The sequence below is a fragment of the Anolis sagrei genome, chromosome 3 (genome assembly GCF_037176765.1).
Source record: "Anolis sagrei isolate rAnoSag1 chromosome 3, rAnoSag1.mat, whole genome shotgun sequence".
Taxonomy (NCBI): Eukaryota; Metazoa; Chordata; class Lepidosauria; order Squamata; family Dactyloidae; genus Anolis; species Anolis sagrei.
The window spans coordinates 16329964-16353036 of NC_090023.1; the positions used below are offsets into that span (position 1 = coordinate 16329964).

Here is a 23073-nt window from a genome sequence, read left to right on the forward strand (position 1 = left end):
CCCGGGTTGATTCTTGTCTGGAATTCCTGTTTTTTGAGTGTTGCTCTTTAATTTACTGCCCTGGTTTTAGAGTTTAGGGACCCCCTGCATCTCCCTCTCCAGGTAGAGGATGCAAACCGCGCTACGCCCCCTCCCCAAGGTCACAGGGGTTGCGAAGGGAAGCCCATTCATCCCTCACCATCACGTTCACCACATTCACATCGCCATCATCACCACTATCCTCAACATTAAGCCCCCCTCTCTCTTCCTCGACCTGGGAAGGTACCTTCTTCCCTGCGCCCTGGAATCCCAACTATGCCAAGGTGCCCAAGTCCGCCAGCCAGCCTTGCCCTGAGCCCCAAAGGTCACTTCGGAGGGATGTTTTGCCACCCTTAAAAAAACCCAATGTCCCTCCCTGGTCTGTTTCTCTATGGGAAACCTATAGGAAACGGAGAGCGAGGTCTTTCTCCTCTCCTCCCCGGCTGCAGCCTTCCAGGGAGAGGAAGAGAGGGAGAGCCTCCATCAACCTCAATCGACAACACACACCATTTGCACACCCTGAGCGAGCAGCCCGCCTTCCTTCCTTACCTTATCCCATTCCAGGATCTGTGCACAGCCTCCTCCTTTCTTCAGTCAGTCCTCCTTTCTCCTTTCTCCCCTTCCCTGGCGCGTCGGACCGTCGGGAGGAAGGAAGGAAGGATGGCAAAGGAGGCTCGTCTGGCTGCGGAATTCCTTCAGTGCCGAGAGAGGCAGAGAAGCCTTGCAAACACGAGGCGGGCAGGTTGGCACCAAGACCACGAGTCCTTCTTGCTTGCTCTCCCTTCAGCGATTTGGTTCCTTTCTCCCTTGCTTGGAGGGTAGGAAGGAATTGGGGAAGGAAGGAGGCAAAGGAGGCAAGCAGGCAAGCAAGCGCCCTCCTCCGCCTCCTTTTCGGGTACCTCCCCCCCTTCTCTTCCTTTGCCTTCCCTTGCTATGGCACATGCATTGGCTCTGGTGGCTGGGCTCTTTCCCTAACCCTTTCTTTTCTCTCTTCTCCTCCTTTATTCCTTCTCTTCTCTTCTTCTTCTTCCTCTGGGTGATGGAGCCAGGCAGCCTCTCCAATGCCGCCTATCTCTGGTGCGACCCCCGAAAATCCTCTCCTTCCCAGCTCTGCTTTCCTTTCTCTCTTTCTCTCCCTTCACCCCCACCTTTCTCTCTCCCTCTCTGTGAGGATAATTCGGGATTTTGTCGCCACCAAGATCCCTGTCCACTGGCTTTATTTATGGTTAATAGAAGGTGTTTTTTGTTTTGTTTTTTGAGAATCTGCAAGTCGCTTCTGGTGTGAGATAATTGGCCATCTGCAAGGACGTTGCCCAGGGGGTGCCTGGATGTTTTGATGTTTTACCATCCCTGTGGGAGGCTTCTCTCATGTCCCCCCATGGGGTGCTCAAGCTAACAGAGGGAGCTCATCCATGCTCTCCCCAGATTCGAATATTGAAGAGAGATATTGACAAGCTTGAATGTGTCCAGAGGAGGGCGACTCAAATGATCAAGGGTCTGGAGAACAAGCCCTATGAGGAGCGGCTTAAAAAGCTGGGCATGTTTAGCCTGAGGAAGAGAAGGCTGAGAGGAGACATGATGGCCTTGTATAAATATGCGAGAGGAAGTCATAGGGAGGAGGGAGCAAGCTAATAGAATCATAGAATCAAAGAGTTGGAAGAGACCTCATGGGCCATCCAGTCCAACCCCCTGCCAAGAAGCAGGAATATTGCATTTAAATCACCCCTGACAGATGGCCATCCAGCCTCTGTTTAAAAGCTTCCAAAGAAGGAGCCTCTATCACACTCCGGGGCAGAGAGTTCCACTGCTGAATGGCTCTCACAGTCAAGAAGTTCTTCCTCATGTTCAAGCTTGTTTTCTGCTGCCCTGGAGACTAGGACGCAAAGGAACAATGGCTTCAAACTACAAGAAAAGAGATTCCATCTGAACATTAGGAAGAACTTCCTGACTGTGAAAGTTGTTCACCAGTGGAACTCTCTGCCCCAGAGTGTGGTGGAGGCTCCTTCTTTGGAGGCTTTTTAACAGAAGCTGCATGGCCATCTGTTGGGGGTGCTTTGAATGCAGTTTTCCTGCTTCATGGCAGGGGGTTGGACTGGGTGACCCACAAAGCCTCTTCCACCAGCTGCAGCTGCAGTAAAACTTACCAACTGAAAGGTTGACTGTTCAAAACTGTGAGCTCTTGACCTTCAGCCCAGCTCCCTGCCTTCCTAATGAATCTAAAACAGCAATGTGAGTAGATGAATACGAATCACATTTAGTAAGGAGATTTTTAGACACAGCCTTTACAAACAAAGAAAGCTCTTTGGCAAGGAGATGGAGCAGCAGCACTCCCCTGTGGCCGGAATCGAGCACACTCTCCAAAGATGCCAAATGATGAGAAAATCCCTATAGTATATATATACCTCTATCTGTTGTCTGTCTTGTCATTGTATAATTGGCATTGAATGTTTGGCGTATATGTGTTTTGTGATCCACCCTGAGTCCACTTTTGGGGTGAGAAGGACAAAATATAAGTACTATAAACAAACAAACAAACAAACATGCACTCTCAGTCTCAGAGGGAGGAAAGACCAAGACATTTCTGAAAAATCTTGCCAAGAAAACCCTATGCCTTAAGGTCTCAAAGCTTAGAAATGACTTGAAGGCACACAACAATAACAACACAAGTAGAACACCACCTGTTTTAAAAATCTATCATCTCAAGTTCAATCCTGGGCATCTCCAGTTAATAGTTTCTCTCCACTTGTAACATATATCTCTGACAGGTGATCCCAGAGAGCTTCTGCCAGCTGGAATAAACAACACTGAGTTTTAAATGGCTAGTGCAAGCAGATATCTTTGTTTCTAAGACTATGGTGAGCACAACATTTATGTGCTGTGTTTAATAATGTTTAATGTTTTATCAAGGGAAGCTCAATTTTGATGTTTTATACTGTATTTTTTATCGATGGCATTGAATTGTTGCCAACACTGTGAACCACCCTGAGTCCCCTTTGTGGTTGAGAAGGGTGGTATATAAATACCGCAAATAGATAAATAATACATTGGGAAAGTTGCTTTTCGTACTGAAATACTCATTATCCATTTGACTGGCATGGCCGGTGGAGCTCTTTGCAATAAAGAAGAGCATCCCTTGGCATGTAGTTTGTTAAGCATGCCAGACATGACCTCCGTCATCTTCACATCATCTCCATAAGGGGAACTGATATCATTATTCCTCCCTTGTAGGCGGGTGCTAAGAGACAAAAGCTTCACCTGCCCGTCTACTGAGATGTTGCTGCAGTGAGATTTGAACTGAGGATGTGGCAGCTTGAAGTGTCAGCTGCTACACGACACGGCACCCACTAAATCATCTTTTTTGAACAAAAGGATCTGCATTTACATGCACAGTGCCCAGAAAGAAGATGAAGTCTTGAGCACAAACAGAGCTTTCTGTCATCTCATGGCTCTCCAAGAGGCTTTGGTGATTGAAGCAAAGAGCAAAATAGTATCCATCATCCCAACAAAACAAAACAAAACTATTGAGAGTCCTGGTTGAACAGGAGCCATTCAAAGGCATCCTCCACCACATCTGAGATTTTTTTTCAGTGATAGGAGGATCCTGTGACTATATTTCCAAGCAAGTGATGTAAGCCTACTGTGCTGCTGCTTCTTTGCTTGAGCTGTAAAGAAATTTCGCAAATCCAAAAAGTGGAAATAAAAATAAACCTATATAAATAAAAATGTAATGTTCATTTGTGGGATTAACATAACTCAAAAACCACTGGACGAATTGACACCAGATTTGGACACTTCACCCCTAACAGACCAACGAGTGACCATCACTCATGAAAACACTGAAAAACACAGCGGAAGAGACTTTAAAAGCAAAAAAAAAAAGACATTACAACACATGCACAAAACCACACATATACACATATACACAAATATATATACAGACATATACACACACAACACATATACACAGACTGGTCCATGGCAACACGTGGCAGGGGATGGCTAGCAGAAAGATACATTTTCTTTTCCAGTGAGGGGGAAAGGAGGACAAGCCCACCCTTTGATGTTACCGGCATGCTGGCAAAGGTAGGCTGCAGCACTATGGCACGATCAAGGGGGATGCTTTTTTGTGGAGAGATAACGGACTGGCAATGGGTTGCACATGGTGCTGTGTGTCCTGCTTCTATGTTGGTTTACCACTTCAAGGCAATAAGGACCATAATCACTGCAAACACTGCCAATTCCATAGCATTCTGGCTATGTTGCTAGAATTTCTGATAATGCTGTTGTCACAGGAATTCTAACATAAATAAATTTATACCACTTGTAGGGTCTTTGTTCTCAAACAGTGGTTCTCAACCTGTGGGTCCCCAGATGTTTTGGCCTTCAACTCCCAGAAATCCTAACAGCTGGTAAACTGGCTGGGATTTCTGAGAGTTGTAGGCCAAAACACCTGGGGATCCACAGGTTGAGAAACACTGTTCTAAAACATCCCAGCTAAACATAGTTTCTGAATCTAAATACAATCAAATGTGTTAATTAGAAGCAACTGGAGCCCCCAGTGGTGCAATGGGTGAACCCTTGTACTTGCAATATTGCTGACTGACAGGTTGGAGGTTCTAATCTAGGGAGAAGGGTGCGCTCCCGTCTCAGCTCTAGTTTCCCATGCAGAGATATGGGAGAAGCCTCTCAGAGGGTGGTAAAGCATCAAACATCTGGGCATCCCCTGGGCAACATCCTTGCAGATAGCCAATTCTCTCACACCAGAAGTGACTTGCAATTTCTCAAGTTGTTCCTGACATACACAAAAAATCCAGTCCAACCCCCTTCTGCCATAGAGGAAAACCATAATCAAATTACCCCCTAACAGATGCAGCCTATGTTTAAAAGCCAAAGAAGGAGCCTCCACCACACTCCGAGGCAGTGAGGTCCACTGTAGAACAGCTCTGAATGTGTCCAGAGGAGGGCAACTAAAATAATCAAGGGTCTGGAGAACAAGCCCTATGAGGAGTGGCTAAAGGAGCCGGGCATGTTTAGCCTGAAGAAGAGAAGGCTGAGAGGAGATATGATAGCCATGTATAAATATGTGAGAGGAAGCCACAAGGAGGAGGGAGCAAGCTTGTTTACTGCTTCCATGGAGATTAGGACAAGGAACAATGGCTTCAAACTACAACAAAGAAGATTCCATCTGAACATGAGGAAGAACTTCCTGACAGTGAGAGTCGTTCAGCAGTGGAACTCTCTGCCCCGGAGTGTGGTGGAGGCTCCTTCTTTGGAAGCTTTTAAACAGAGGCTGGATGGCCATCTGTCAGGGGTGATTTGAATGCAATATTCCTGCTTCTTGGCAGGGGGTTAGACTGGATGTCCCGTGAGATCTCTTCCAACTCTTTGATTCTATGATTCTATGATTCAGTCAGGAAGCTCTTCCTAAGCTTCAAGTGGAATTTCCTTTCCTGTCATTTGAACTCCAGGGCAGCAGAAAACAAACCTGCTCCTTCTTTCTTGTGACACCCTTTCAAATATTTAAACATGGTGATCATATCTCCTCTCAAACTGCTCTTTTGCAGGCTAAACATCCCCAGCTCTGTAAGCCATTCCTCCTAGGGCATGGTCTCCAGACCTTTGATCATTTTAGTTGCCCTCCTCCGGACACCTTCCAGCTTGTCGATATCCCTCTTGATTTGCGGTGCCCAGAACTGGACAATGTTCCAGGTGAGGTCTGATCAAAGTCGAATAGAGAGACACCATTACTTCCCTTGATCTAGGCAGGCACTATTCTCCTTTTGATGCAGCCCAAAACCCCATTGGCTTTTTTAGCTGCTCCTGGAAATAGGCTGTAGTGCATACTTTCTGAGTGGATTCTCAATGCAATTGATTAATTTGTCTTTAGAGACACCTCTCCACCCTCAAAAATAAAATAAAAGTAAATAAAAGGAGGGAATGGCTGAAAAAGCAAAAGGAACAGTCAAGGGTTTGTGTTTCTGACTGCTCGTATGTGCCACCTGAGGCAGTTGCCTCCCTCTGCCTAAACATCCAAATCAACCCTGCTTCAATTTTAATTTTAGAGATGACATGCATCAGGTAGAAAGCTTCTTGATCCTCATTCTGCTTGTGGGAGGGGGAGGAGACGCATAAACCTTCTCCTTCCAGCTTTATACCGATCTGTTGTCAAACCTTGTTTACCTCTGGGGTAGCTGAAGATGACGAATCCGATCAAAGGAATCATACAGCAAATCTTGGCCATTCCCTCACCAAAAACAGCAAGATTATGCACCTACAAACCTCTTTGAACTCAGATCAAGCTGTGATGTTCAGGAAACATTGCTTATCAAATTTGCAGATGACACAAAATTAGGAGGAGTAGCTAATACACCAGAGGGAAGGATCATCATTCAAAATGACTTTAACAGATTAGAGAGCAGGGCCAAAACTAACAAAATTAATTCCAACAGGAAGAAATGTACAGTACTACACTTAGGCAATGAAAATGAAATGCATCCATATGGGATGGGTGATACCTTGCTTTAAAACAATACATGTGAAAGGGATTTAGGAAAAACATCTTGGAGTCCTCATGAACAACAAGTTAAACATGAGCCAAAAATGTGACGCAGCAGCAAAAAAAGCCAATGGGATTTTGGCCTGCATCAATAGGAGTATAGTGTCTAGATCCAGGGAAGTCATGCTACCCTACTCTATTCTGCCTTGGCTAGAGCACACCTGGAATACTGTGTCCAGTTCTGGGCACCACAATTGAAGAGAGATATTGACAAGCTGGCAGGTGTCCAGAGGAGGGTGACTCAAAGGATCAAGGGTCTGGAGAACATGCCGTATGAGGAGCGGCTTAAAGAGCTGGGCATGTTTAGCCTGAAGAAGAGAAGACTGAGAGGAGACATGATGAGGGCCATGTATAAATATGTGAGGGGAAGTCATAGGGAAGAATGAGCAAGCTTGTTTTCTACTGCCCTGGAGACTAAGATGCGGAACAATGGCTTCAAACAACAGGAAAGGAGATTCCACTTGAACATTAGGAAAAAACTTTCTAAATGTGAGAGCTGTTCAGCAGCGGAACTCTCTGCCACAGGCTCATTCTTTGGAAGGATGGCTGGGTGGCCATCTGTTGGGGATGTTTTGAATGTGATTTTCCTGCTCCTTGGCAGGGGATTAGGTTGGATGGCCCACAAGGTCTCTTCCAACTCTATGGTTCTATGATTCTATGTGTTTATAATGGTTTAAGTTTGATTATTTTGCATTATATATCACTGCAACTATACAGGCGGCCCTTCACTTTCATGGGTCCTAGGGGTTCAGAACTCCTATGATAATGTAAAAAATTGTAATTTCAAAGTACTTTTTAAAAAATCTGGGAACACACCTCTTTACGGATCTCTAAATCCTCCAGGGGAGCCCCCAGTGGCGCAGTGGGTTAAAGCACTGAGCTGCTGAGCTTGTTGATCGAAAGGTTGCAGGTTCGATTCCAGGGAGCGGCGTGAGCTTCCGCTGTCAGCCCTAGCTTCTGCCAACCTAGCAGTTCGAAAACATGCAAATGTGAGTAGATCAATAGGTACCACTCCAGCGGGAAGGTAACAGCGCTCCATGCAGTCATGCCGGCCACATGACCTTGGAGGTGCCTACGGACAACGCTGGCTCTTTGGCTTAGAAATGGAGATGAGCACCACACCCCAGAGTCAGACATGACTAGACTTAATGTCAGGGGACTACCTTTACCTTTACCTTACATCCTCCAGTGTCATTCTGCAGTCAACATCTATCAAACGATGATAGCATTGTGCTGGAAGACTTAGAAATTCCTTGTGATAACATATTACAAATAATCAGACCTTCAGAAGTTAAACTCGCAAATGTGGAGGGCCGAATGTCACTAAAATCTACTTTGAGTCCCAGACCAGCAGAAAGGTGAGATATAAATTAAACAAGCAAATAAATAAAGACATCAGTATGCCACAGAACGCCGCTTACGGAGGAAGTGCAAAAGTCCAAAATGTAACAATGTTGTTTTCATGGTTTATTACCAAAACAGTATTTCATGCTTAAGCAAAAGGCATCCAGAAGAGCTAACATTCATCAAAATGGAAACATCTGAGTCAAGCAACCATGCTCAACATACGGAAAGGAGCACCATGACAAAATCATGTCGGCTAGGATCAAAACAACAGCTAAAATGTTAAGAATAATACAGAGAGGCTTCAGTCCATGAATCATCTCCTTCCGTCTTTGATTCCTAAAGGCTGGAAGGTCCTTGAATTTTTAAAGCTCTGTCCTTGTGCCATATCTCTCCCCCTCTTTTTCTTTCATTCCTCTTCTCTCAATTCAGCTAGAAGCAAAATATTGTCCAAGTAAGTCACTGAATTTAACCATAGGCTATTGTAAAAAAAAAAACCCTGAAAAGAATTGATTACTAACTTCCAACGATCTTGTACGCCTATTTTCTAGATGCACAAACACACACATTTTCAAAATAAGGCATCTATGAAATTAGAACAATATAATTTATTTATCGTATCAGGAGCAAACCAAGGATACAGTTGTATAGTATTTTTTAAAAAACAACCACCACCCCAAAGTTTGAAAACTTGGCATTATATTAAATGTCCTTTGATCAGAAGCTGGCCACTTGGAGTGCCTCTGGTGTTGCTATAAGAAGGTCCTCCATTGTTCATGTGGCAGGGCTCAGGTTTCATTGTTGTAAATGGTCTTTGGTTGGCTCTTCTCCACACTTGCATGTCATGGGCTCCACTTTGTGGCCCCATTTCTTAAGGTTGGCTCTGCATCTCATGATGCCAGAGTACAGTCCGTTCAGCACCTTCCAAGTTGCCCCGTCTTCTGTGTGCCCAGGAGGGAGTCTCTCATTTGGTATTAGCCATGAATTGAGGTTCTGCATTTTAGCCTGCCACTTTTGGACTCTCGCTTGCTGAGGTATTCCTGTGAGTGTCTCTATTGATCTTAGAAAATTATTTCTTGATTTAAGGTATGGGCGTGCTGGCTGATGGGTCAGAGATGTCACTGTCTTGGTCCTTTCACCATTAGCTCATTAATTATTACAGGTTGTCTGTGCCCTATACCACTGGAGAAATTACACTGCTTAGCCAGTATTGCACCACCTGATATCTGCCGGGAAGTAGCAGCCAATAGAATAATATAATAACTTTATTCTTATATCCCACCACCATCTCCTCGAAGGGGTGGCTTACATGGGGAGCAGCCCAGCATAACGCAATTAATAACACAGTTAGAACATATACTGTAACAATAAAATATAATTAAAAACAATAAAGCCAAAACAGTAAAAACATATTTTAAAAGACTTCAACTGACATCATGTTTAGATATGATAGGGCAGGGCAAGGGCATGTGCAAATGCAAAACTGTAGGGCCGGCCGGAAGTAACGTAAAGTGTAATCTGCTCTGAGCCCCCTCGGGGAGATAGAGAATATAAATAAGGTTTTGTTTTTGTTTGGTTTTTTTTTTTTTTTTGTCGTGTCAGGAGCAACCTGAGAAAGTACATCTGTCAGGGGTGATTTGAATGCAATATTCCTGCTTCTTGGCAGGGGGTTGGACTGGATGGCCCATGAGGTCTCTTCCAACTCTTTGATTCTATGATTTTCATGCAGAGATATGGGAGAAGCCTCTCAGAGGGTGGTAAAGCATCAAACATCCGGGCATCCCCTGGGCAACGTCCTTGCAGATAACCAATTCTCTCACACCAGAAGTCGCTTCTCGTGTGAGAGAATTGGCCATCTGAAAGGACGTTGCCCAGGGGATGCCCGGATGTTTGATGCTTTACCACCCTCTGAGAGGCTTCTCCCATATCTCTGCATGAAAATCATAGAATCAAAGAGTTGGAAGAGACCTCATGGGCCATCCAGTCCAACCCCCTGCCAAGAAGCAGGAATATTGCATTCAAATCACCCCTGACAGATGTACTTTCTCAGGTTGCTCCTGACACGACAAAAAAAAAAAAAAAACCCAAACAAAAACAAAACCTTATTTATATTCTCTATCTCCCCGAGGGGGCTCAGAGCAGATTACACTTTACGTTACTTCCGGCCGGCCCTACAGTTTTGCATTTGCACATGCCCTTGCCCTGCCCTATCATATCTAAACATGATGTCAGTTGAAGTCTTTTAAAATATGTTGGGAAACTTTTAGGGATCAGGATGAATCTGGTCTGGAAACTTGGAGATTTACTGGAAGTCTGAGCTGAAAATATTGGGTTAGACAAACTAAGGAGATGGCACAAAGTCAGGCAGCTTTCTGTTTTCTTAAATCACAGTTGGGTCACCATTACAATGCAATTGTCTTTGGGGGCCACTCTACTTGGCCATTATACAATGATTACATAAGAGTTGCTAGGCGAATTTTCTCATTTTCCTGATCTTCTCTCTTGTTGTTTCCTTTGCATCTTTTCAGTTTGATTCTAAGTCATCACAACACTATGGGTGCAGAATGAAAGCAGGTTGACATCCCTTTAACTGTCATGCCACAAAATTCTGGGAGTTGTAGTTTTATAAGATCTTTAGTCTTTTCTGTCAAAGTCTACTGATGCTTCATCAAACTATGACTCCAAGGACTCCATAGCATTGAAATATGGCAGTTAAACTGGCATCAAACCATATTGATTCTACAATGATGCCATAGCAGCCTAGGCCAGCTATTCCATTCAATATAATATGCTTTTTTGGAATGATTGATTACTCGTTCATAAATGCTTTTTCAATTACTGGTTAATCTGATAGTGTATGAATTGTTATAGTGTTTTGATTGCCCTTAGCTGTGTTCTGTTTTAATTCTGGCCCCAAACCAAAAGAAAAGTGGGGCATAAATAAATAATCAGAATAGAGTATGTATAATATTATAAATTATTCACTTCATGTGTTTATTTTTATAATAGCAACAAAAATAATTGATTAATCGCTGCTTGTTAACAACAACCTCCCTGAAATAATAAAACAGCCAGAACTTCCAAAACCTTAATACAGAATCACAGAATCGTAGAATTATAGAGTTGGAAGAGACCTTGTGGGCCATCCAGTCTAATCCCCTGCCAAGAAGCAGAAAAATACAAAGCACCCCCAACAGATGGCCATCCAGCCTCTATTTAAAAGTCTCCAAAGAAGGAGCCTCCACCACACCTTGGGGCAGAGAGTTCCACTGCTGAACAGCTCTTACAAACAAGGTTCATTCCTCCTCAAAGATTGAAAGAAATGCCATTGTTGACACATTTCATATCCAAGGGAAGTATCAATATCCAGCACCAATATCCAAGTTTAAAGATATACAATTGAATACTAAATTCACAATCTTCGATGACAGTCATTCCCAACTTTTGCTCCTCCAAGGGATTTGGACTTCAGTTCCCAGACTTTCAGAGAGCTGGTCAAGCTGGCTGCAGCTTCTCTATTGAGGTCTGAAACACTTGGAGGACTAAAGATTAGGAACTATTGTTCTTTGACATAATATTCTTAATGTCAGTGTATGGTTGTGAAAGTTGGACAGCAACGAAAGATTGATAAGAAAGCCAACAGCTCATGTGAGAAATGGTGCTGAGGAACAGCCAGCTTGGTGTTGTGGCTTGAATACTGAACTAGGACAAAAGGACAAAAAGCAAACTCAATTCTGAACTAACCTTGCCAAGAAAACCTCATAATAAAACCAATCACTTCAGGATTGTCATAAATTGGAAATATTGTAAAAGCATTGTCGAATGCTTTCATGACCAGAACCACTGGGGTGTTGTGTGGTTTCCAGGCTGCATGGCTGTGCTCTAACAGCATTTTATTCTGACATTTCATCTGCATCTGTGGCTGGCATCTTCAGATTGTAAAGGCGCATAACAATAAGCTGGTGGAGAATTATATGGATGCCATAGACTGCAAAAAGAGAAATAAATGGATCCTAGAACAATCCACCACTGAACTCAAACAGACGAGAGTTCTTTCACCCACTCTGGAGTGTTAGCTGGCCCTGATTGTTTCATGCCTGGAATTCACAGGAATGCTGAACCACTCTAACAACCACCATGTCAGACTACACAGAGAAGCCACTGAAATCCACAAGCATGTGGACAATTTCAACAGAAAGGAGGCAATAAAAAAATGTAGAGAAGCAGGAAGAAGCTGGGCTTTGAAGCTGAAAGGCCATTCAAAACTAATTAAGATGGCCAATTGCAACATTCACACTTGCATCCAACAGACAAGAGTTCTTTCTCCCACCCTGGACATTCCTAAGATATATAAACCTCAGTTGCCTAGTTTCCAACAGACCTCACAACCTGTGAGGATGGCTAATAGATATGGGCAAAACGTCAGGAGAGAATGCTTCTGGAACATGGCCATACAGTCTGGAAAACTTACAACAACCCACTGCTGAACTCTCACTGCTAGTCAAAATGCCATTACTGAGCCTATCATATTTTGAACATTTCATGAGATGACATGACTCATTAGAAATGATGATCATGCTTGGTAAAGTGAAAGGCAGAAGGAAATGAGAAAAACAGCAGTACAGGCAGTTGAAACACTCAGTCAAGGAAGATACAGTTGTGAGTATAAAAGACTTGAGCAGGGCTCTGGATGACAGGGTGACTTGGAGATCTCTCTTCCATAGGTCTCTTTATAAGTTGAAGCTGACATGATGGCAATTACCAGCAAGAATACAGACAATAAGAGAGAGAGAGAGAGAGAGAGAGAGAGAGAGAGAGAGCAGGAATGAATGGAGATGGAAGTGTTACACAATCTTGTTTGCTGTTTCTCAAACACATATACACACAGAAAATCAGGGCACCCAAAAAAAGGTGTTCCCATCCTTTAAAGCCTCTCTTTCTGATTTCTGCCAAATGGCAGAGTGTCAGCTTTGCACAGAGGAACTAGCTTTATGTGTGTTTCTGTTTCATCCAGCTTGCCAGCTTTGGCAGGACCCTCAAGGGCCTGAACCTGAATGGCCCAAATGGTAGAAACTCACAATCAGCCAGAAATCCACTGCTAAATGTGAAATAAAAAAGGATTTCTCACTCTCTAACTCTTTTATTAATGGTTAAACAGAGTATAGGATGTGTTGTCTAAGGCTTTTATGACCGGAATCACTGGATTGCTGTGAGCTTTCTGGGCTGTGACAAGAGGGATCCTTGCACATCTATCATATTTCATGCAGCTGTGGACAAGTCTACATAGGGAACACCAAACACAGCAGTGCCCAAACTTGAATCAAGGAACATGAAAGGCACATAGCAGAGCACCTTATGAACTAACCTGGACACAACATATTATTTGAAAACACAGAAAACGCTGGAGCCTCTAACAACTACCATGTCAGGCTACACAATGAAGTACACATAGAAATACACAAGTATGTGGACAATTTCAACAGAAAGGAGGAAACTATGAAAATAAACAAAATCTGGCTAGTAGTACTGTAAAATCAGGACAGTAAATAAAGAGCAACACTCAGAAAAGCAGAGCAATTCCAGACAAGAATCAATCAGAGCCAGCTAACACCGCCCAACAAAGGATTTCCCCAGGAAGCAACCAACCAGGCTTTGAAGCTGCAAGGCCATTAAATGCTAATCAAGGTGAACAATTGCAACATTTACAGTTGCATCAAGCAGACAAAAGCTTTTTCTCCCACCATGGACATTTCAGAGATATATAAACCCCACTTACCTAGTTTCCAACAGACCTCACAGCCTCTGAAGATGCCTGCCATAGATGTGGGTAAAATTTCAGGAGAGAATGCTTCCGGAACATGGCTATACAGCCCAGAAAACTCACACCAACCCAGTAATTCCAGCCATGAAAGCCTTCAACAACACATCCCAGTGACAAATGGGAAAGAGGACAGATGGAAACATTACCCCCAAAGTAACAGAACTAAAGGCCTTAGAGGAAAAATCCCTGATCAGCCATAGAGGAAAAACTTTCCCATTGGGCTTTCCCATTTCTATTTGGCTGAATAAAGGGACATCTGGGATATTTAAGGGATCAAGGTCCACAGAACATCCATGGGGGCACCACTAGTTCCCATAACATATCTTGCACATCCCGATATATCTGCTGTCAATATGAGCCACTGCAAGAATGATAAAAGAGGGAATATAGGAAACTATTTTGCAGTAATTTTCAAAGCAAGTTACCCTGTTTGCATAAGAGGAGGAAAAAGGCTTGTGGCACTTTTAAGAACAGGCAGTTTATTTCAACCAAAGTTTTGATGGCGTCTATAGAGCACAACCTCCTTAAACCAGTCTATGAAAGTGTGGGCTGGAAAAAAAAAGGTTCTTAAATGTACTAGAGAATGTTTCCTTCTCTTTGATGCTAAATCAGAAACAGATAGTCCATTTTTGTCTGTTACTGTCTTCACCGGAATGGAGAATCTGAGGAGCTCCAGGAGTGACTACTGTAGATTACAACTCTTATCATGTCAGATATAGGTCTGGGTGGGAGTTGCAACTGAAACATCTGGAGGACACTGCATCGGGGGGAAAGACTGGTTTATATGTGTTGTCGAAGGCTTTCATGGCTGGAATCACTGGGTTACTGTAAGTTTTCTAGCTCTGTGGCCATGTTCCAGAAGCATTCTCTCCTGACCTCACAACCTCTGCCTTGGTTACACCACACCTGGAATATTGTGTCCAATTCTGGGCACCACAATTGAAGAGAGATATTGAGAAGCTGGAATGTGTCCAGAGGAGGACAACTAAAATGATCAAGAGTCTGGAGAACAAGCCCTATGAGGAGTGGCTTAAAGAGATGGGCATGTTTAGCCTGAAGAAGAGAAGGTTGAGAGGAGACATGATGATGGCCATGTATAAATATGTGAGAGGAAGTCCAAGGGAGGAGGGAGCAAGCTTGTTTGCTACTGCCCCGGAGACTAGGATGCAGAACAGTGGCTTCAAACTACAAGAAAGGAGATTCCATCTGAACATTAGGAAGCAATTCCTGACTGTGAGAGCTGTTCAGCAGTGGAACTCTCTGCCCCAGAGTGTGGTAGGGGCTCCTTCTTTGGAAGCTTTTAAACAGAAGCTGGATGGCCATCTGCTGGGGTGCATTGAATGCGATTTTCCTGCTTCTTGGTAGGGGTTTGGACTGGATGGTCTCTTCCAACTCTATGATTCTATGATTCTATGCCTGCCATAGATGCAGGCAAAACATCAGGAGAGAATGCTTCTGGAACATAGCCATACAACCTGAAAAACATACAGCAACCCACTGGTTTAAATGTTGGGATTTTATTGAGATAATACCCTGGTGCATTACTTGTGAGCTAAGTAGCTCACATGTAGCTTCCCTGTTTCGCCAGGTATTTGACAAAACCAGACTTGCAGCTTCTTTGAGTTCTGTTTCAGGAGGGCTGATATAGCCCAAGCAAGTCCTAGTTATCTAGATCTTGCTTGCTGTTTCTGTACACCACTTAGCAACATCTTTCTGGGGCTTAGAAAGAAATTTCTACAGGCAAATGACAGTGATTCTGGAAGAAGAAATTTACATGCCAAATATGTTCTCTGCCATTAAATGACAACCCCTTTACATACTTCTTTCTTACAGTGCCTGTTTCAACACACACACATCAATCGGCTCTCAGCTTGAGCTTCTTTTATGGCCATCTTTATGACCATTCTTAGGACCTAATCATTAAATGAATACATGTGCACCTAAAATAAAAACATTATCATCCTCATCTTCATCATCTCTGTTTTATGAATCATATTCCATGTTCAGAGAGCATTCTGTGTTGACGATCTTCACACACTTTAAGGTATTTTTATTTTATTGTTCAGGACCAAAACAGCTTTCTCACATCTTAGAGCCATCACAAAGCAGTTTAGCATCCCAATTCTGAATTCACAATAAGCACCACAATCACCCTATAAACAAAATAAAATAAATGATTCAAAAATCTGAAGTGAAATTGCAACCAGATTCGCAGGAGCCCTACAAGGGAGTTCAGCCTTACCTTCAGCTCCTTAATGTAAACAGTAGGGAAGCAGATGGGTTGAAGAGTGAGAAAAGGGGTCTTGACTTATACACTGTCCATCTGGCCCAACACTCTCAACTCTGACCCAAGATCAAGTTTCTTTTCTAGTCTTCATGGACATCTCTGCTACACACTAACCAGACCTAACCCTGGATAGCTTTCAAAATCAAACACAACATGGTGTGTTCAAGGTGATCCTGGGGAATTAAGATAATGGCTAACTTGTTGCTTTCCAAATTGTTTTGCCATGTATTGGAATGTTATCATTTCTCAAAAGCAGTGGTTCCCAACCTGTGGTCCATGAACAGGTCCACAAGCATTGAACAGTGGTCCACAAGCATTAAAATATAGTCCTCAGCCTCACTGTTATTACACCATTGCAATGAGAGTCACTGGTCTCACCAAACCTTCTAATACTGCCAAGGCTTATTAAATATGGTTTTCTGTGGGCAAGTAGATGGCAACTACTGGATGGCATATGCTCTGTATCAGAAACTAGAGCTGATGTAATCGATCCAATGCCATTTTCTGAATCAGCACCCCAAATAACCACACCAAATCTAAAGCTGAACAAAAACAGATTTGCAACCCTTTGGGGACTAATGTTGGAGAGTGTTCCCTGGTCAAAGTGATCCCTAGTTAAGAGGTCCCTGGTCAAAGTGATCCCTGCTCAAGAGGTCCCTGGTCAAAGTGATCCCTGGTCAAGTGGCCCCTGCTCAAATTGGTTCCTGTTCAAGTTGTCCCTGGTCAAAGTGATCCCTGGTCAACTGGTCCCTGCTCAAGAGGTCCCTGGTCAAAGTGATCCCTGGTCAAGAGGTCCCTGGTCAAAGTGGTCCCTGGCCAAGTGATCCCTGGTCAAGTGGTCCCTGGTCAAAGTGATCCCTGCTGAAGAGGTCCCTGGTCAAAGTGGTCCCTGGTCAAAGTGATCCCTGCTGAAGAGGTCCCTGGTCAAAGTGATCCCTAGTTAAGAGGTCCCTGGTCAAAGTGGTCCCTGGTCAAGAAGTCCCTGGTCAAAGTGATCCCTGCTCAAGAGGTCCCTGGTCAAAGTGATCCCTGGTCAAGTGGCCCCTGCTTAAATTGGTTCCTGTTCAAGTTGTCCCTGGTCAAAGTGATCCCTGGTCAACTGGTCCCTGCTCAAGAGGTCCCTGGTCAAAGTGATCCCTGGTCAAGAGGTCCCTGGTCAAAGTGGTCCCTGGCCAAGTGATCCCTGGTCAAGTGGTCCCTGGTCAAAGTGGTCCCTGGTCAAAGTGATCCCTGCTGAAGAGGTCCCTGGTCAAAGTGATCCCTGGTCAAAGTGGTCTCTGGTCAAAGTCTTCCCTGGTAAAAAAAAAAATAGTAGTAGGATTTCCTTATTAAGCTTCCTGACAGCAACACAATGCCCTAACCTCAGCCAGGCCCCCACCAAAATCCCATTCCTTACTCTGTCCATGCATTTCTGGTGTTTTATGGTGGTCTCCCAAACAGGTGCTCAACAGGCTTAGCTTTGGGACCAGATCATGATGTTAGGCGGGGTCATTGCTTTGTCTTCATTGCAAGTAGAGGTTGTTGGAGCTGTTGCTGGGAAGCCTTGGACATGGACACCAACAAGAACAACAACCACAGAGTAAACCAGCTGAGGCAAGAGATTACATCTCTTCCTTCCCCAAAGAGCAGAGAGAAGCAACCTCCTTTTTAAGTAAGAGCTGATCTGGCTTTTAAAAGCCAGAGAGGGGCTTTGCCTGTCCATCCCTCCCTCCCTCCCATCCTCCATGCATTTGCAAAAAGGAGAGAGGATTAAGCCAGAAAGAGCGAGCGCTCAGCGCACATCCATTTTAGAGAATTAACAGACTTTTAGAGAAGCGATTATTATTTATTCCGATGCAAACCTTCGATTTCTTCCCCACCCCCAAATCCACACACACACCCCTCCCTCCTTCCTGGCTGGAAAGAGGGAGGCTGGCCCACATCTTTCCATCAGAATTCATCCAAGCGACTTGAGTCGGGTTTGGAAACGCGGAGGTCTCTCTCTGCAGAAACACGTCGCTCTCCCCATCCGCTCAAGGTGACTTTCTCCAAACTTGCAAAGGATGAGGGTTTGGGTGGCAGGAGGAGACACGGCGCCTCCCGTTTGGAAGCAGCTTACCTGGCCCTGGTGGAGAAAGGAGAGGCAGAAGGAGGGGGGAGGCAGAGTCCTTCTTGCCCGCCTCCAAAAAGATCCAGGCTTGACCTTCTCCAGGAACTCCAACCAGCCTCCTCCTTTGCCCTCTTCACATCTTGGCAACCTGGGACGCGGGTCCTTCAGCCAAAGCCACGCGGAAAGCGGTGCCAGGGAAGCAGTGCCCGCCTCTCGCCCCGGTTTTCTCTCCCTGTGTGAGTGTGTGTGTATTTTATGTGTGTGTGCTTGTGTGGCTGTCTTACTATTAAGAGCCTCGAAGGTGTGGGAAACGTGACACGGCTCCCCCTTGCGGCCATATGGATCCTCTCTTTCTCTCTCTTTCTCAAGTTGTATCTACACTGTAGAATTAATGCAGGTTGACACCAATTTCATTGCCATGGCTCTCAATGCTATAAACCAGGCATGGGCAAACTTGGGCCCTCCAGGTGTTTTGGACTTCAACTCCCACAATTCCTAACAGCCTCCGGTCCTTTCCGCTTAAGCGGCTGAGGGGGAAAAGGAAAGGACCTGAGGAATTGTGGGAGTTGAAGTCCAAAACAACTGGAGGGCCCAAGTTTGCCCATGCTTGCTATAAACTCTTCCTCTGTGTGAGGAAGGCTAGAAACCTTGTGTAACTACAACTCTATGGGCTCTTCCAAACAGCCATGTAACTCAGAATATCAAGGCAGATAATCCACAATATCGGCTTTGAACTGTGTTAACCTAGTAGTCCACATTGACATATAATCCAGTTCAATGTGGATTTTATATAGCTGTGTGGAAGAGGCCTTAGAAACTCTGAAAAACAGTTTATGGGGCTGGAGGTATTTAGCCTGGAGAAGAGAAGGTTGGGAGTGGACATGATACCTTTTTTGACCAGGGATTACTTGACCAGGGACGACTTTTGACCAGGGACCCCTTGACCAAGACCACTCTGACCAGTGACCACTTTGATCAGGGACCACGCTCCAACATTAGTACCAAAAGGGTTATGAATCAGCTTTTGGTCAACATTAGATTCGATTTGGTTATTTGTGGTACTGATTCAGGAAATTGCATTGGATAGACTACGTCAGCTCTAGTTTCTGATACAGAACATATGCCATCCAGGAGTTGCCATCTGTTTGCCCACAGAAAATCATATTTAATATTCTAGAGCTGATGTGGTTGTAGCAATCTTTGGTGGATAGTGAGTGTCTCCCCTCCCGGCATCCCTGTAGCCTCAGCACTATAAGATGTCTCTGCCTTGGTCCTTTCACTATTGGCTGCTACCTTCCAGCGGATGTCAGGTGGTGCAATACAAGCTAAGCAGTGTAATTTCTCCAGTGGTGTAGGGCACAGACACCCTGTGATAATGTGGCATGTCTCATTAAGAGCCACATCCACTGTTTTAGTGTGGTGAGATGTGTTCCACACTGGGCATGCATACTCAGCAGCAGAGTAGCACAGCTCAAGGGCAGATGTCTTCACTGTATCTGGTTGTGATCCCCAGGTTGTGCCAGTCAGCTTTCGGGTATCAGCCAGCACATCAACGACTTAAATCTAGAAATCATTTTCTAAGATCTACAGAGACACTCGCTGGAACATCTCAGCAAGTGAGAGTCCAAAAGTGGCAGGCTCAAACCCAGAACCTCAACCAATGGCTGATACCAAATGAGAGACTTCCTCCTGGGCACACAGAGGACTGGACGACCTGGAAGGCACTGAACAGACTTTGGTCTGGCACCACGAGATGCAGACCAACCTTCAGAAATGGGGCTACAAAGTGGAATCCACAACATGTGAGTGTGGAGAAGAGCAAACCACTGACCACCTGCTGCAATGCAACCTGAGCCCTGCCACATGCACAATGGAGGACCTTCTTGCAGCAACACCAGAGGCACTCCAAGTGGCCAGATACTGGTCAAAGGACATTTAACCAACTACCAAATTCACAAGTTTTGTATTTTGTCTGTTTGTTTGTTTGCTTTGTTCTGTTAGAAATGTAATATAATGGACTGGTTGCTCTGACACGACAAATAAATAGCACTATAAGAGGGTTTTGCAGAGACCAGTCACTCTCACTGTTGCAACGGTGTTGCAATGGTGAGGCCATGGACCATATTTTCATTCTTGGGGACCACTGGTGGCCCACTGACCACAGGTTGGGAATCACTGAAATAAACAAAGGAATGTCATATTGAAGATGGTGCAAGCTTTTCTTCTGCTCTTCTAAAGATTGGGGCATGGAGGAATGGATTCAAGACATTGAAGAAAAGATTCCACTTAAACATTTGGGAGAACTTCCTTATCGTATGAGCTATTTGGCAGTGGGGTACGCTACCTTTGAGTGTGGTAGAGTCCCCTTCTCTAGAGAACTTTTAGGCAGAGGCTGGGTGGTCATCTCTCAGGGGTGCTTTGATGTTATATTCCCTCTTCTACTCTATGATTCACTCTGCGTTTATGTACCAGTAGTCCAAGGGAGTCAAAGTGTACTGGAGACCACAGAAATACACTTTGAGATCATGTATACCTCGAAGGCTGCCCTTTGCCCCCCACGTAACATAGCTGATAATAAGGAATTGGCCAGAAATTGACAAGAGGGGTCTTGGGTTCCCTTTCAGTTCTATGACTCTGTCATGCCATGAGTTTTTTCACATGCACTGCAGTTATAACATTGGAAAACAACTTCATTTGCTTTGACAACCGTGTCTCATTGTAGGTGTCTCGCCTTCCCCCTCTTCTTCATGCTGTATTCTGACAGGAAGAAGTAAGTATTCAAGGTGAAATGTGTTAATTCATGGGACATCATAAACACAAAACAATCCTTCCTTTTAGGAAAACATGTGAAGAGCTTAAAATCTATAAAACTGAATTTGCACAAGCATACTTTAGTCAATAGGAAAATGTGGGTGTTTATTTATTTATTTATTGTGTCAGAAGTGAATTGAGGGTATAGTTGTAATGTATTTAAAGACACAATAAAAGTTTAAAAACTTGGCATTATACTAAATGTCTTTTGACCAATAGCTGGCCACTTGGAGAGCCTCTGGTGTTGCTATAAGAAGGTCCTCCATTGTGCATGTGGCAGGGCTCAGGATGCATTGTAATAGGTGGTCATTGGATTGAGTGGGTCTACTCTATTTGGTACATATCTTTAAAGTTACATAACTTTAGAGGATGTAGGCATAGAAGCAGTTGAAGACTTTTCATAGTAATAAATCAAAATGCAAGAAGAAAATTAGGACTTCAAAGGGCAGATATGAAGGATCTAGATAAGATCCTGAAGTGTGAAGATATAGCATTGAACATTGAAGTTAGGATTATTTATGGTATCGTATTTTCCATTTCTATGTGGAGTAATGAAAGCTGGACAATGAAGAAAGCTGACAATAAGGGAATCAACTCATTTTAGAAGTAGTGTGAGAGAATAGTTCTGTGGATACCATGGTCTGCTAAAAAGATAAATAAGGCCATGCATTGTAATACGTTATCTGTGGTTTGCTCTTCTCCACACTCACATGTTGTGGACTGAACTTTGTAGCCCCAAAGAAAAATGTGATTAAAATGCATACATGAAAATACAATTTGTGGAGAAAGGCTACATAATGTTTACACTTGTCCATATGGAAAGAAAGAAAAAATATCTCTATTAACCCAAAATGAACAAAGCAATTGGAAGGAAATGCAGATGTGGATTGGAGAAAGGCAATGGAATCAAGACCAAGACCATGAATGTATTGGTGGAACTCTGTCACCTCTATATCAAGTTTAGAATCCATTCCGGTTTTTCTTATTTCAAACTGGATCTCTTTGGGGGGTAAATCAGCGCTTTGTATATTTCCTTTGCATTTCATCATACTGAAACCTAGAGCAGATTCATCATCCCACCGAGTTAGCTTCCTCACCCCAAAATATATCCATACCATTTTCCTCTTTATTGATACAAGTTCATGGCTCATTGTCCTAATATGGCAATGTACCCTCCTTGCATTATGCTTACCTGCCTACAATTTGTACATCTGCACAAGGCTAGTGTGTGTGTATGTCAATTATATATGCAGCCTAGTTCATGTGGATTTCCGCAACACACCCACCCACACTTAACTCCTAACAATCATTCAATTCAAGAAGACCCTTAGATGGGATCGGGGTTACCAAGTGTGTCTCATCCTCTTTAGTGATTCCCCTTTGAGTGCCCCTGCCAGATGTTGGCAACAGCTGGATCAAAGATTAAAGCCTCAGGAAAATCGAATGGAGGAGGAAAGCTCTGGCACTTCGCTACCTAATGTGTGTTATTAACCTTCTCATCAAACAGCTTGTAAAAAAAGGAAGGCTGCTGACATTTGCTTTGCCAATACAAGTGAAATATTAGATTTGAAACCCAGAGTAAAGAAAGTATGATTGAGGGCTTTGGGTGGCCCTCAAAACCCAACTATTGTAGCTCATGGAGTTTCCCAGAAGACCATCCCCATTGTTCAAATAAAACTGTGTGGTTTGCAAGGGTTTTCCTGCACACACACACAATCTCTTTGAAGATAGTCCATGATAGTCCATTTATTATTTCTATAACCCCACTTTCTTCATGGGGGAGGGGCTCATGGTGGCTTACAGTGAAACAGAACAAATAAAATTAGAGTATTAAATAATTTTAAAATAGTGGCCACATCCTGGCTCAGGAGATGTAAGGACAATGTAGCTCCTATCCGAAAACAGCCATTTCCATTTCCATACCAGTAGAGAATGGAAGGAGACAGGAAAGAAGAGTCCATCTGTTTTCCACAGGATACACAGCCATAACAACCTTAGCAGATTCTGGAGGATGCCTGTTGATTAAGCATCCACCAGCCAAAATACAACCTTGTCTACACTGACCATTTAATGCATGCGAAAGAAATGTCTCAGTTCTCTGTGGTTTGTGTAATCACCCTTTGGGCCTCAAACTGGTTCCAGGATTT

At 43.9% G+C, this 23073-nt stretch overlaps 1 protein-coding gene across 3 annotated transcripts in view; it reads right to left on the reverse strand.

Moving 5' to 3' along the window:
* The window catches only part of GRM5 (glutamate metabotropic receptor 5), a 302516-nt gene extending 284132 nt beyond the window's left edge, over window positions 1-18384 (reverse strand). The window contains exon 1 of one of the 3 annotated variants that reach the window (XM_060771130.2): window positions 18125-18384. The gene's annotated coding sequence lies outside the window, so the exon portion shown is untranslated. Of the gene's footprint in view, window positions 1-567; window positions 1162-18124 lie in introns of those variants that run through there. The other 2 variants (XM_067466512.1, XM_060771131.2) reach the window with 2 other exon arrangements.
* Window positions 18385-23073: the final 4689 nt, after the last annotated feature.